This window comes from Schistocerca piceifrons, chromosome X (genome assembly GCF_021461385.2).
Source record: "Schistocerca piceifrons isolate TAMUIC-IGC-003096 chromosome X, iqSchPice1.1, whole genome shotgun sequence".
Taxonomy (NCBI): domain Eukaryota; kingdom Metazoa; phylum Arthropoda; class Insecta; order Orthoptera; family Acrididae; genus Schistocerca; species Schistocerca piceifrons.
In genome coordinates, this window is record NC_060149.1 from 673545288 (window position 1) to 673559938 (window position 14651).

The 14651-nt window shown below is 45.5% G+C and overlaps 1 pseudogene; it reads left to right on the forward strand.

The window, feature by feature from the left end:
* The first annotated feature begins 14042 nt into the window (after window positions 1-14042).
* LOC124723294 lies at window positions 14043-14161 on the forward strand (annotated as a pseudogene).
* The last annotated feature ends 490 nt before the right edge of the window (window positions 14162-14651 follow it).

Genomic DNA, 14651 nt, shown 5'->3' on the forward strand with positions numbered 1-14651 from the left:
AAATCTTTTTTTGATGTGTGTATTTCCGATCTGCGAGGACCAACGCCCTCTGAAAACAATATGAGTCACCTGTCTTCGATTTTGGCAGGCATTTCATCACCGATTCGAAAGAGGAGTTCCTCTAACAAAAAAGGAAGGACATATATGCACGCCACATGTACTCCACTATTCTTACAGCTGTTTCCTCCGTGTAGTGAACGTCTGACCTATTGAAGGTGGATCCTACAAGTCTCCACCCTATAACAGCGGTAGAGAAATTCGCATCTGATACTGTTGCAGAATAGTCTGAGGCTCTGACTTGGACCTCCCACTCTGCTCCAAATCAGAGGATCGCAATGGACTCTGAGTGCGATGCTATGAATAGTGAGCACAGCCCTCACCCCATGTGCCTTTACAATTCGGCCAACTGCGGAAAGGATCCAAATACGGGCCAAGAAACCAACTGGCAGACGTCATACTTGCCGACATCAGTCGCTAACCGCAGCTAATTGCACCCAGCGCTTTCACTGAGCCTCCTCCACATCTCAGACCTACTGACAAGCATACCTAGTGTACACTGGCATTCTTTGCCGACTTGCCTGCATTTTCCTCAGTGGCTGCATTACCAGCCTATACTCGGAACCACCAGTGACCACCAAACTCACACTCGGTGGCAGTTCCAACTTAGGAGGAAAATAGGCTTCTGGCGCCTGTGCTACAGCAGAGTCGAGTCCAGCTCATCGCTTGCACACAGATTGTACTCATCATTTAGTTTACATATTTCTGAGTAGAAGTGAACAGTAACTGTTTATTTGTTTTCAGTAGTGTCCTTTTTATCCTCTGAGTAGAGCGTGTTAATTTTGCAGTGCAGTTTTCGCCGCTGCAATAGGTAAGGCTTTGAACATCCTTCCTAACCTTAATACTTGTCAATGAGAACCATAATTTCGTCAATATCTTCTTAAAACTATCATATTTAAGTGATATTTTTGAATAATTCATTTCATAAATTAGGGAATTCCAATTAAATTACTTCGATCAAAGTCGTAGTTGTCATCTTACTTCAACGTTAGTGCAATATATACATATTTTTTCTGTAATTTGGACGGTTTCTCTCAAAAGAGAGGCAAAGTGGCCCCCTTAGCGAAGAAAGCGGAACGGTTCAATAAATGGTCAGATATGTAGACGTACTCATTAAAGAAGTTGATGGGCAAACGACGTTCGTCATCTAACTCTTTGTCCATTTCACCACCTGAACAGACACCGCTGGTGTTCTTGGTTCTGTCACGATTGTTCATCAGTATTTCAGGCGAAATTAAAAAAAAAAACACTCAAACACCTGCGCTGTTATCGTCGATGATTATTAATGATTTGTTGGTGTTCATGTCTTTTGAATCGTGCTCCGACTAGCACCAGAGTCAACCGCATAGGTTACCCGACTACGCAAAGCGTAGCTCTGTACACAATGACAAAACTGTCATCTTTAAGTTCGAGAAAGAGAGAAACGTAGATATAAACCAGCTGTGTTCCACTATTGTTGCACGCAGACCTCTATCACACGCAACTTGTATAAATAACCTCTCAGGTAACAGCCAACCTGCTAAAAATGAGACTTAATGTATTTCGCTGCTTAGTCTGCAGTGATCGTGAAATTGCGGCAGCCGAGTTTGTCACGAAAGGCAATAACACCAATATTTTCGTTCATCAGTGGATTACTTTAAAAAGGACAGTGAAGATTTCATGGTGTTACAGTTTAATAATAAAGAAAACGTAATTCATAAGTATGAGCACTTACAGAATGAAGTGTCTCTTTTTACAAAGAAGGAACATGTAGTCGAAAGTGGCTTTATAGTAGGAATCATTCCAGTATTTACCTGAAGTCAATTAGGACAACGACGAGAAATCCAAATCAGAAAGTTTGGATTGAGATGGCAGTCTCCATGATTCCATACACAACGCAAGTCTGTTTAAAACGGCACAACCTCGTTCGGTTGATGTTCCGAGTTTGAGTACATGCTGTCTGATACTACGGTATTTTAGTTTCATCCTCCATCAAAACACGTGTCGCCCCATTAATCATAATACTTTTTTCTTACACTGTATGCCATTTTGCAGTTATGAAAGAATTACGAAACTGCGTTTTTAAACCCTGACAGGGAAATGTTAGCAGTATTATTTCGACGAATAGAAGAAAGTTCTCATTCATTTGAATCTGAGTGGTACAGCGGCTGTAGAAAAGAAATAAAGCAAAAATATTCTATACTGAACAACCAGAATTATAAAGTACGTAAACTTGAAGTATTAGAGAAAAGAAATATGAGGAAAATTTTTGTGGTAAGAAGAATTTGTAGTAATTCCCTATAAATTACAGAATAATGCATGTGTGTTCTTCAGTTTGTTCCGGCGTATTTCTTGATAGAGCAGTCTGCGGGTGTACTACCAGTCTATAGTGTCCAACGGGCACAGTATTGCGGCGATCAGACTTGTCGCTATCGTCAGCTGCGTTGACGAACTGAGCTCCTGAAGACGTGCGGGCGACTTACATCTCCTCTCACCGCAAGCCGTTCCCTCCGCAGTCCGCGCTCCGTGGCACGCTTCGGCAGTCGCAGAGACGCTTGCGTCGGCGTCTGTGGTAGAGTCGATGTAGTTACTTTGTCCTGGTCGCCAGATCGTTGTATTTGCTGAGCGTCTTCTCACTTAGTCGCAGTACTGATTCCCAAGCCTTGCCGAGGTTATAGCCGCAGTCCCGAATGGTAAGGTTATCCCTGATGCGAATTTCAACTGCTTCTCTAACGACACTGTTCCGGTGTTTGGAAGTCTGCAGTGAAACCTGGCACGTCCGTGTTTCATCGTATGATTCTGACAAGCAGGGCTCTGCGAACGCCAACTCTTTGGGGTTCATTGGTCGAGTGTGCCACTGGTGTTCTGGGCATCGACCTTCGATGGTATGCACTGTTTGTCCATGCCACATTGGCACGGAATCTGATATACCGCGGGCATCCGTAGACCGTGGTCTCCTTTGACACACTCCAATAATGCCCGCGTTTTATTGATCGAGCAAAATACAGTTCTTCAGCGTTGCATTTTCAGTATGCGCCCGACTTTTCCCGATAACAAGCTGGCGTACGATATAAAGGCTGTGGCTTCCTCTTACTCCATGATTTCTTCGGTCTCTACAGGAGGTACCGTAGTGGTGGGTGCACTTCATCTGCCATTCTGAATATCCGTTTTTTCGGAACACAGTTCTGAGGTGTTCCAGTTCCTGCGTCTTAGATGGTGTTTTCAGTACCCCATTTCTTTGTGCAGGGTGGTGACAGCTACCTCCGTGCAAATAAAGATCAGCAATGTACGTTTTCTTCCGATACACACATTGGCCCAGGGTGCCATCAGCTCTTTTCTTGACCATGACGTCCAGGAATGGTAGTCTTCCTTCTTCTTCGGCCTCCATAGCGAATCTGCTGTTGAGATGTATGGAGTTTAGATGTACAAGGAAGTCAAGGAGTTTGTCCCTTACTTGAGGCCAGATGACGAACGCGTCTCCCACATAACGGAATACACAGGTTGGTTTCCATTTGGATGACGTCAGTATCTCTTCCTCGAAGTGCTTCATATGCAAAATCGCAACCACTGGCGACAGTGAGTGGCCTATTGCGACTTGCTCCATTTGCTCATGGTATTCTCCACTAAATAATAAATAAGTGGAGGTTAGGACATGCCTGAGAAGGTCGGTGGTCCCCTTGTCATATTTCTAACCAATGCGTTCTAGTGATTCCTGTAGAGGCACCCTGCTGAATCACGAAACGACATCAAAGTTCGCCATGATATCTAAGTCCGTAAGTCTGAAGTTGTTGAGGCATTTCACAAAATCCTCAGAACAGCGGATGTGATCTGGGCATTTCCCCGCATAAAGGCTTAGTATCTCTGGCAGGTGTTTTGCCAGCAAATATGTAGGACCTGTAATGTTGTTGACAATGAGGCATAACAGCACCCCACCTTTATGGACCTTGGAGAGTCAGTAAAGTCTTGGCGGTACAGGTCCTTGTGGTGACAATTTCTTGATGACGTCCTCTGGTAACTCCGATTCCTTGAGAAGCACCCTGGTCTTGTTCTGCACTTTCTCGGTGGGGCTAGTTCACATCAGTCGTGGACATCCTCAGTGCAGTTAAACAGGTCGCGGTGCGACTACTCTCTGAAGCAGCAGAAGAAATGCTTCAAGAAACTTCATTGCTCATGAATTAAACTTGCACACATTTTGAATTACATTTTCTGGCGCCCACGGAGCATCATTCCTATACACACTAATTATATGTGTTAGAACCTACTCCTGTTTCCTGATATCCACATAACCGAGATGTATTACGAAAGACAGCACTGACATGAGGTAGAGATAGGACCACAGTGCCTCCTAACAGAGCAGTTGGCAAGTCACCAAGGGCATAATCATCAATCAATATTTATTTTACAACAAATGTAACATTAAATCATCAATTATGTTCTAGAGTAGAGAGCATTGCAATCATCGTTGAAGCAGAAATAGCATAACGTGTGTTTTATGGCATCATGAGACAGTACGCAGCAGAAGCACAGGTATTATTGCTTATATCATTGCTGCTCCCGGCCAGAATGTTGCGCAAAATAATAAAACTATAGCTAAGAAACGAACAATAATTATTTTCCTTGCAGCCATTAATATTTACATTGAGATATAAATCGCTGTCGAAGTCGACGTTGTACACGCTACTGGTATGCGGGTTTACGACGGAGTCTATTGTGTGTGGCCTCGCAGTACACACGTGATTTTTCTGCGAGCCTAGCGTCACGCCACCAGCGCACGATATCTGCGAACACACATAGTGGTGCCCTTAGCCGCTTCCGGTGCGAGGTGTCTGACGGCGGTACACAAAGAGGGGACGGCGGTACACAAAGAGGGGATGAGAGCGTACACAAAAAAACACAGATTTATGCAATTTTTGTGCAAGCGTTGGGTGGCTTCATGGGCACACAATTTTGCGAATACACCAGGACACTGTCCTTGGTATAGCACTGCGGGAGCGTGCTGACCGACAGCCGTCAAAGAAACTTACGTTAATAATCGAGATGTCATTAACTCACCCGCGTTTTAATTACATTACCTGGAACCCACAGAACATTATGCACTGGATTTGCATTATCGGCTAGTCCAGCCATTACCTGAGGTAGAACACATACCAAAAACTACTCCTGTTTCCCAGTGACTGCGTAACTGGAGTGTATTGCGGATGACAGCCCTGGCACAAGGTGGAGATAGGATTGTAGTGCCCCAGTGAGGAGGAGGAAATCATTCTATGATAAAACCATAATTTTCCACTAAAATACATATTATGGCCTATCGATAAATCATCCACGCATCACATAAGAACTTCCACGTCATTACAAGTACCGCTGTTTACAGCTTAAACAAGAGAGCCTGTAAACGTGTCACGAGTTCTGCCTAACGGTTCTATTCGAAAATCAGCGCTACAGTGACACTGAAGTAATATGTTCGCTAGATGAGCGAAATCGTCTATGTACTGTCTCGATGCAAATTTTTGCTTCATTCCATGGAAACATACTTTCTCCCTATGTGATACTAAGCCATGCTCACCTTGTCCTGACCCATGTTGACTGTGTGCATGTGTTTCTCCGTACTGGATGGTAAATAGGCTGAAAGTCATCTCTATAAAGTTTGGTGCTCATATGGTGAAATAGTTTTTCCGTCTACACTAGCTCAAGTCTCGAAAGTTTAATTATACTCACCCTGTAGAATCATTATGAAAGACTATCAGCAGAAGAAAACTGAAAGTAAGAATTAGTATTACAGCACTATTCTGCGAGTTTCTGCTATCGCCAGTTCCTCAGATCGCGGGTTCACTAGAATACCCCAAGACAGTTAAGATATATAGCAGCATATTAGCTGGAATACTGAGGAACACACTCATACACATGAAACAAAACCTTGTGTATGCAGTAAGTATGTGTATGGTACATCGTCACTACCTGAGGCAGAACACTGTTGAAGTAATGTAATTATTTACTTGCATGTCTGGGTTGAAATAGGACCAGAGTCAGAAGATTCGTTTTGTGCCTTCAGACTCATTTATTGCGGCTCTCTGCCAGGATACATTTCAAACAGCTTAAGTGTGGTTGAGGCATCAAGTTGCCTCCTTGTGCGTGACATCCCGAAATGTTGCCAGAGCGCGGTGTCTCCGAGTGGTGGTGTAACACCACTGCTTCCGCCAGCGATGTCATCCGGGCTTGGCAGCTGAGGCACAACCGATGTCTCCACCGCTGTGGTAGCCGTGATCAGCTTTGGGAGGGCTGTGGCTGGTGCATTATGTCCCAGGGCTCAGTGGGCCGCGCAGTGGCGGCTGCTCTGTACCTTGTCTTTCATGGCAGGCTGCCTGATGTGAGGTGGAACTGCGGACCCCATATAGCTTTCCAGATGGCGCCCCCAGTGTGACTGTCCGTGCTGGCAGCAGCGTGGGAGTAACAAAAGAATACTTCACTATGAAAGTGGCTAGGTTTTCATACAATCACAGGCTGTGCTTGCTACAGCTTTGCTATGCTTTGTGGTACCTATACTAAACACTTCCGAAGTTTCTGGTGTGGAAAGGCTTCCGCCTTCGTACGCTTAGGTACTGCTGAGTTAACTATTTCCACACCTTGCCTGGCTGGCTCGCGTCGTAATGCACGACAGCTGTGTGGTGTTTTGTAAGGCATAACATCCGCGCTTGCCTGCGGCTGGCTCTGCTGTAATCTACTTTCTCCGTTGTGCATTTCTTACGGTAGATGCGCCAAATTGCCTTCCCTCTTAACAAGACCTGGCCCCTCGGGTCGCCTTAACTAGACTGTCCTTACACGAGAATTACAGATCCAGGCGACTGTCCCAAATGTCTCCAGTCTGCTGTTCCAGGATTACTTTTACCACTAAGTTTCCTTAATCACTACTTATCCTAGGTCCCTTAGTTTTCCGCTTACTTCAGTTTATTGCTACAGTTCTCCCTCTGTTGCCTCCTATGCTCTGCAAATCCAGCTCACCGCAATTTGAACAATGGCATCCGGACATTCTCTTGCGTTCCGCTTTCTGTTCATGTAAACAAAGACTACGCTTAGCAGAGTAAGTGTTGCTGCAGTAGTTGGCATGACAATGGTCAACATTGTTTCCCTCTGTTACTGATTCTTCCTATACTGACTCACACTCTGCATTCATGTCGCCATGGAGATTCGTCCCTCCTGTTCACTAACGAGTTTATCAATGGACTGCATTACCTCAAGCCACAAAGGCTGATTTAAGCCGCGTGGTCTAGGGCGCCTTGTCACGGTTCGAGCGGCTTCCCCCCCCCCCCCACCACCACCCCACCCCCCTCCGTCTCCCCCGTTGGAGGTTCGATTCCTCCCTCGGGCGTGGGTGTGTGTGTTGTCCTTAGAATAAGTTAGTTTAAGTTAGATTAAGTAGTGTGTAAACCTAGGGACCGATGATCTCAGCAGTTTGGTCCCATAGGAACTTCCCACAAATTTACAATTTGCTGGTTTAACGTAGTGAGATTCGCAGCTAGTAGCACTTCCATGGTTTCTTCTCGCAAATACAACAGAGGCTGTGAAATGCTTTGATGGGTTACCCCCAAAGTTGCAGCAGGTAGATGGAAAGTAGGTCCCATTATTTCACATGATGTCCAATTTATTAATAATCCACTCCCATCTAACTCTCACCTTTTTGCCGTCGTGACTTTCCCCTTCTCAAAACAACTGGCTGCTACCACTACTTTATCAGAGCCAGCTTGCTGGAAGTACAACTCACTCCTAATCACCTCCTTCTTACATTCTTTCTCTGCTTTCTGACCTATTTGTATCTTCACTCACTCCATCTGCACAAGCCTCAATCACATCCCTTTAACATTTTTGTAACTCCATTTCTTCCATTTTCACATGTTTACTCTTGCCTTCCTCAACCAAGAACAACTGTTGTACTTTTACCCTGACAAACTTCTTCAGCATCACCCAGTTAACGGAATACATGTGGACTTCATAACGTCGGTAATGTGCCTGCTTCCCTGCTACTGGAAAGGAAAACTGAAATGTATACCTTTGCTTCATCGGTCCTTGCTTATGCTGTGTCTAGGTTAGCATACGAGGGTTATTCCAAAAGTAAGGTCCGATTGATTGCCAAATTGAAACCACAGTGAACATCAGAAATGTTTTACTTGTAACAATTAGCTACACCTTTCAGCTACTTCTCTACGTAGTCGCCGTTCTGACTTAGACTTTTGTCATAGCGTTGTACCAACTTTTCAATAGCCTCATCATAGAAGGCAGCCGCCAGTGCTTTCCGCCAATTCTCCACGCTGGCCTACACCTCGTTGTCTGTGTCAAAATGTTGTCTTCAAAGACAGCGGTTCATGTGACCAGAGATGAAACTCAGGGGGAGACAATTGCGGACTGTATTGTGGGTAATCTAACATTTCCATTTGAAAACGATGCAGGAGCATCTTCATTGCCCCTGCAGAATGCGGCTGAGAATTGTCGTGAAGACGAAACAGCACGACAGTTATGTAATGTTGGCTGCATAGCTTCAGGCGAAATTTCTCACCAGGCCCTCGTACTTGGCGGCAGACACTATTTTCTAGACATCTTTACGCACTCACTGCGAGCTCAGAAATGAGAAGAGCGACGTGATGCTAACTGGGGTTATACTAGAGACACTACCCAACACATCTGTGCAAAGCTTTATCGGATTTTCATAGTCGTTTCCATTTCGCGACCGATCGGACCTTACTTTTGGAATAACCCTCGTAAAAGGGTAAATTTGTAAGATTATGTTCCAAGACCAACCCTAGCACTGGTGGTAGCTGCACTTTCGGCAGCTTTTCCAAGTACTGTTCCAGTGACAACAAGCTGACTCCTAGCTGGCCAAATACAGCTTGCAGCATAGCTTCCCATAACTCTACTGCCTCTCCTCGTGCTTTCCACACGCTATCACCGGCCGCAGTGGCCGAGCGGTTCTAGGCACTCCAGTCTGGAACTGCGCGACCGCTACGGTCGCAGGTTCGAATCCTGCATCGGGCACGGATGTGTGTGATGTCCTTAGGTTAGTTAGGTTTAAGTAGTTCTACACTCCTGGAAATGGAAAAAAGAACACATTGACACCGGTGTGTCAGACCCACCATACTTGCTCCGGACACTGCGAGAGGGCTGTACAAGCAATGATCACACGCACGGCACAGCGGACACACCAGGAACCGCGGTGTTGGCCGTCGAATGGCGCTAGCTGCACAGCATTTGTGCACCGCCGCCGTCAGTGTCAGCCAGTTTGCCGTGGCATACGGAGCTCCATCGCAGTCTTTAACACTGGTAGCATGCCACGACAGCGTGGACGTGAACCGTATGTGCAGTTGACGGACTTTGAGCGAGGGCGTATAGTGGGCATGCGGGAGGCCGGGTGGACGTACCGCCGAATTGCTCAACACGTGGGGCGTGAGGTCTCCACAGTACATCGATGTTGTCGCCAGTGGTCGGCAGAAGGTGCACGTGCCCGTCGACCTGGGACCGGACCGCAGCGACGCACGGATGCACGCCAAGACCGTAGGATCCTACGCAGTGCCGTAGGGGACTGCACCGCCACTTCCCAGCAAATTAGGGACACTGTTGCTCCTGGGGTATCGGCGAGGACCATTCGCAACCGTCTCCATGAAGCTGGGCTACGGTCCCGCACACCGTTAGGCCGTCTTCCGCTCACGCCCCAACATCGTGCAGCCCGCCTCCAGTGGTGTCGCGACAGGCGAGAATGGAGGGACGAATGGAGACGTGTCGTCTTCAGCGATGAGAGTCGCTTCTGCCTTGGTGCCAATGATGGTCGTATGCGTGTTTGGCGCCGTGCAGGTGAGCGCCACAATCAGGACTGCATACGACCGAGGCACACAGGGCCAACACCCGGCATCATGGTGTGGGGAGCGATCTCCTACACTGGCCGTACACCACTGGTGATCGTCGAGAGGACACTGAATAGTGCACGGTACATCCAAACCGTCATCGAACCCATCGTTCTACCATTCCTAGACCGGCAAGGGAACTTGCTGTTCCAACAGGACAATGCACGTCCGCATGTATCCCGTGCCACCCAACGTGCTCTAGAAGGTGTAAGTCAACTACCATGGCCAGCAAGATCTCCGGATCTGTCCCCCATTGAGCATGTTTGGGACTGGATGAAGCGTCGTCTCACGCGGTCTGCACGTCCAGCACGAACGCTGGTCCAACTGAGGCGCCAGGTGGAAATGGTATGGCAAGCCGTTCCACAGGACTACATCCAGCATCTCTACGATCGTCTCCATGGGAGGATAGCAGCCTGCATTGCTGCGAAAGGTGGATATACACTGTACTAGTGGCGACATTGTGCATGCTCTGTTGCCTGTGTCTATGTGCCTGCGGTTCTGTCAGTGTGATCATGTGATGTATCTGACCCCAGGAATGTGTCAATAAAGTTTCCCCTTCCTGGGACAATGAATTCACGGTGTTCTTATTTCAATTTCCAGGAGTGTATGTTCTAGGGGACTGATGACCTCACATGTTAAGCCCCATAGTGCTCAGAGCCATTCGAACCATTTGAACAACACGTTATCCTCCAAGAACAGTAAACAGTTTGTTACCACTACTTCCTTGTCCAATATTTCCACTTCAGTTTGCAACACCTTGATGTTCTGATTCAATGATCCTTCAGAAATTTTAGAGCAGCTCATCACTTCCCCAGTTAGCTATCGTAGGAACCTAGAATAACTCAACACATCTTTCTCCAAATTCGCGATTTGCGTGGTATGAAACTCACCTGTTGCCTTGCTTCCTTTCTTTCATTCATTGTTTTAGTACTTATAATGTGTCATTCATTCTCCCAACGTCATCCTCATCAGCTGTCCCAAATACAGTTTTCATAAGTCGACTTCCCGCATTGACCCAACCTCTCCACCTTCTCTTACATGGTATAATCACCAGAACTTTTGTACTCTCGTCCCTCAATCCTTCATAAGTCCCACGTATTCTCCTACAGACCCCAGAAACCTCTAAGATTTCTTCCCGGCGGGGTCAGGGATTTTCTCTGCCTCGTGATGACTGGGCGTTGTGTGATGTCCTTAGGTTAGTTAGGTTTAAGTAGTTCTAAGTTCTAGGGGACTGATGACCATAGATGTTAAGTCCCATAGCGCTCAGAGCCATTTGAACCATTCTAAGATTTCTGTAATTCTCTGCCCCTTTTCGAAAATTATCGAAAGCTTCTTCTAGTGTCCCACCTCATTCCACAACTCCTATGCATTAAATGCAACCTGTATCACCCAGTGATACCGGTGATCACCATATCTTCTTACTACGCAAAGAGCACTCCCCTTTCCAGGTGCTGGTTCTACAATGCTTCCACCCTAATGACGAACTGTATCATCTTGTCTCCTGGCGGATCTCACCTGAGGACAGGGTTACTTATTACCCTTTCCTCCTCCTAAAGGCCACTGGTGCCCAACATTAGATCCTTTCGCTTATACTAAACATTGATCTATACCTGTATCTGACATGTAAAATACATTCACTTATTATCATCTCCTAGGCATCAGCCCTTACAGACTTCCTATCACACCTTCGCATACAACCTCCCGTTTGCTCCTCTCCATCTTGTTTTCCAGTTTCCCTTTCCGGTCTGCCTCTCCAATTCCTGGGATAACCTCTGGATTCTCTCAAAAAGGTTCCAAATGTCTCCAAGTGCACAAATGTTGTTATTGTTGGCAAGTGAATCTTGACGTTCACTGGCGACGTAGTTTCCACAATGTGATATGGCCCATGCTATTTCACAAAAAATTTCTTTTCCTTGCATTCGCAGTGTGTGGAGTCGATTGCATCACCCATTAGCCAGCCTTATACTGAGGCACTCTTGTTTAACGGCTCACTTCTTACTCTTTCTTTCCCAGTGTCTGTGTATTCGCCCTGCACACCCTCTTCCAAACTCCTTAACCAGTTCTCCTGTGTTCCCCTTCGTAGTTTTCAACATGTCGAATGGTAATGTCATTTTAAAACCATATACCAAGACAAATGGCGACAATCCTGTACTTGTGTGCTGTTTTGAGCTGTACACAGGAGACCACATACCTTAAATAGATATCCCAGTTCGTTTGGTGTGCGTCCACATAGTGTCCTAGCATCTTCCCTACAGTTCTATGCACCCCCGTCGGTTCTCCCATTAGCTTGAGAATGCAGAGGACTTGTCCTCAGTTTCCTCACACATAGCAACTTACATGATTCCTTGAATAAATCTAACATAGTTGGTTCCCTGGTCCGGTATTGTCGTTTCAGGTGACCCAAATTGCAGTATCAAATTTTTCACTACCGCTTACGCCACTGTTGCTGCATGTTGGTTTGACATTGTGACCATTTCTAAATATCTCGAAAAATGGTGAGAACTTATTCATTTCCTGCAGGTGTCTTGTTGAAAGGACCTAAAACAGCAATCCCGAGAGAGTCAAGTGGTGCCAACATTTCAGGTAATCTAGAATTTTGTTCTCGTTCGACACAAATTTGCTGCCTGTGCTCACTGTATGCGATTCTGCACATACTGATTCACGTCCGTATTCCTATCCTTCCACCAACACCTCGCTGGTATTCTCCTCTTGGTAGATCTGCATCCTCAATGATCTCCTAACCTGTGATAATGTATCTTTTGTAGCACTATTCCTCAGCCTCGCTGGTATACTAATCGTGGTTCCAACTTGGTTTCTCTACACAGCAACCCATCCTACACACAAAATTCTGATTCTTTACAATACTACTTACGCTGGTCATCCGCCTTCTGCATTGTCTGCCAATCCTCAAGTTTTTTACTACCTATCAGCGACACTGCTACTTTCCTACTTAAGCCGTCTGCCTTTCCATGTTATTCTTTAGGATTATGTACGACCTCAAAATCAAACTCAGTCGGCAATATGGGGTTGTAGGTCCACCTTGATGAGAACACTTTTGCTTTTTATTCATTTATTCCCAAACTAGTTTCAGGAACAATATCGCCATCGTCAGTGGGTTCTTTAATTCTAAAACATGCAAAAAATAGCATAGTTTTAAACATTGTGTAACATTATTACGTTTTTACTAATTGCTTCAAAATATTGTGTTCTATGAATAGTTTCGTAATACCTTATTTACTTTAAGCTACAGCATGGTTTTTACGTCTGTTGCCGTTGTTTCCCATGTATTTTCTATGTTTTTGTTGCCGTTTCTTCGGTGCACAGGATTTCATCTACAACTGTATGAGTGGCTGTCAGTAGACAAATGTGGAAAAGAGAACTTATATACTGCTGCGACTGCTGTTCTCTTGTGGATGTAGTTTGGGCTTGCACTTAGTTGTCATGTAGTTTGTCATGTACTCACTTTCACTGGTCGGCTTTCAGCTAATTTTACACACAGAAAAACGTAACTTTTGCAACTTGTTCGTAATCCAAAACATCACGCCATCTTGCTGTTCGCATGTGTCGCAAGAATGTATGGCAATTGCGAGAAGGTTTTGAAAATTTTAGCGGGATTCTGTACCGTATTTATGTCTCTGTCTTCTGGGGGGGGGGGGGGGGAGTGTGTGTGTGTGTGTGTGTGTGAGTTTTCTATGATCGGTAAAGAGCTTGTTTTCTTCTGTTGTTAGTCTCTTGTTTAAGCTGTGTTTCAGGATGTGTACATCAGTTTTCATATTAATGGAGTGGCAGTTTTGATTCATTAGGTGTGCTGCGCAACTGGAATGTGTGCTGTCACTCTTCAGAGCTCTCATGTGCTCCCCGACCTTATTCGGAAATTTCTCCTTGTTTGTCCTTTGTATTGGGCTTGACCGGAGTTACATGTGAGTTGGTACATTCCTGCATTGGTGAAATTGTTTGAGGTTCTTTTGTCTGTTGTTATCCTTTGTTCAACTGTGTTGTTTATTCTTAATATTATTGGGATCAAATAAAACATAACTTTAAAAATTGTTATTATTGCGATCCCTTACTTTTTCAATATGTTCCCAGTCCTACGTGTTATTTTAGTATTGTATGTTAGTGTATGTAAACGGCCTTGCCGCAGTGGTAACTTCGGTTCCCGTCAGATCACCGAAGTGAAGCGCTGTCGAGCTTGGGTAACACTAGGATGGGTCACCGTCTGGGTCTTACTAGTGCTGTTGACAAGCGGGGTGCACTCAGCCCTTGTGAGGCCAATTGAGGAGTTCCTTGATTGAGAAATAGCGGTACAGGTCACGAAAAATGACAACAGATGGGAGAGCAGTGTGCTGACCACATGCCCCTCCGTATTCGCATCCGGTGATGCCTAAAGGCTGAGGATGACACTGCAGCCGGTCAGTACCATTGGGACTTCAAGGCCTATACGGATGGTGTTTGTTTTGTTAGTGTGTATCATCTGTTTCTTTTTCCTGGTGTGGTGTTGTCTGTGTGTTCTCCTGTAGTGTTTTCAGACCCTTTTGTTGTATACTTGAGTGAGTGGCCACTATTATTATATTTCATTTTCACCTTGTTGTTGAGTTTGTTTATGGTGCCTTTTTTATTCATTTTCAACAACTATTTTGTTACTTTTAATTCCTGTGTATAGCTTTCTGGTATAAGAGGTGTTCTATTTACCCTGTGGAGCATGTGTGTGAAACGCACAGCAAGACATGAGAA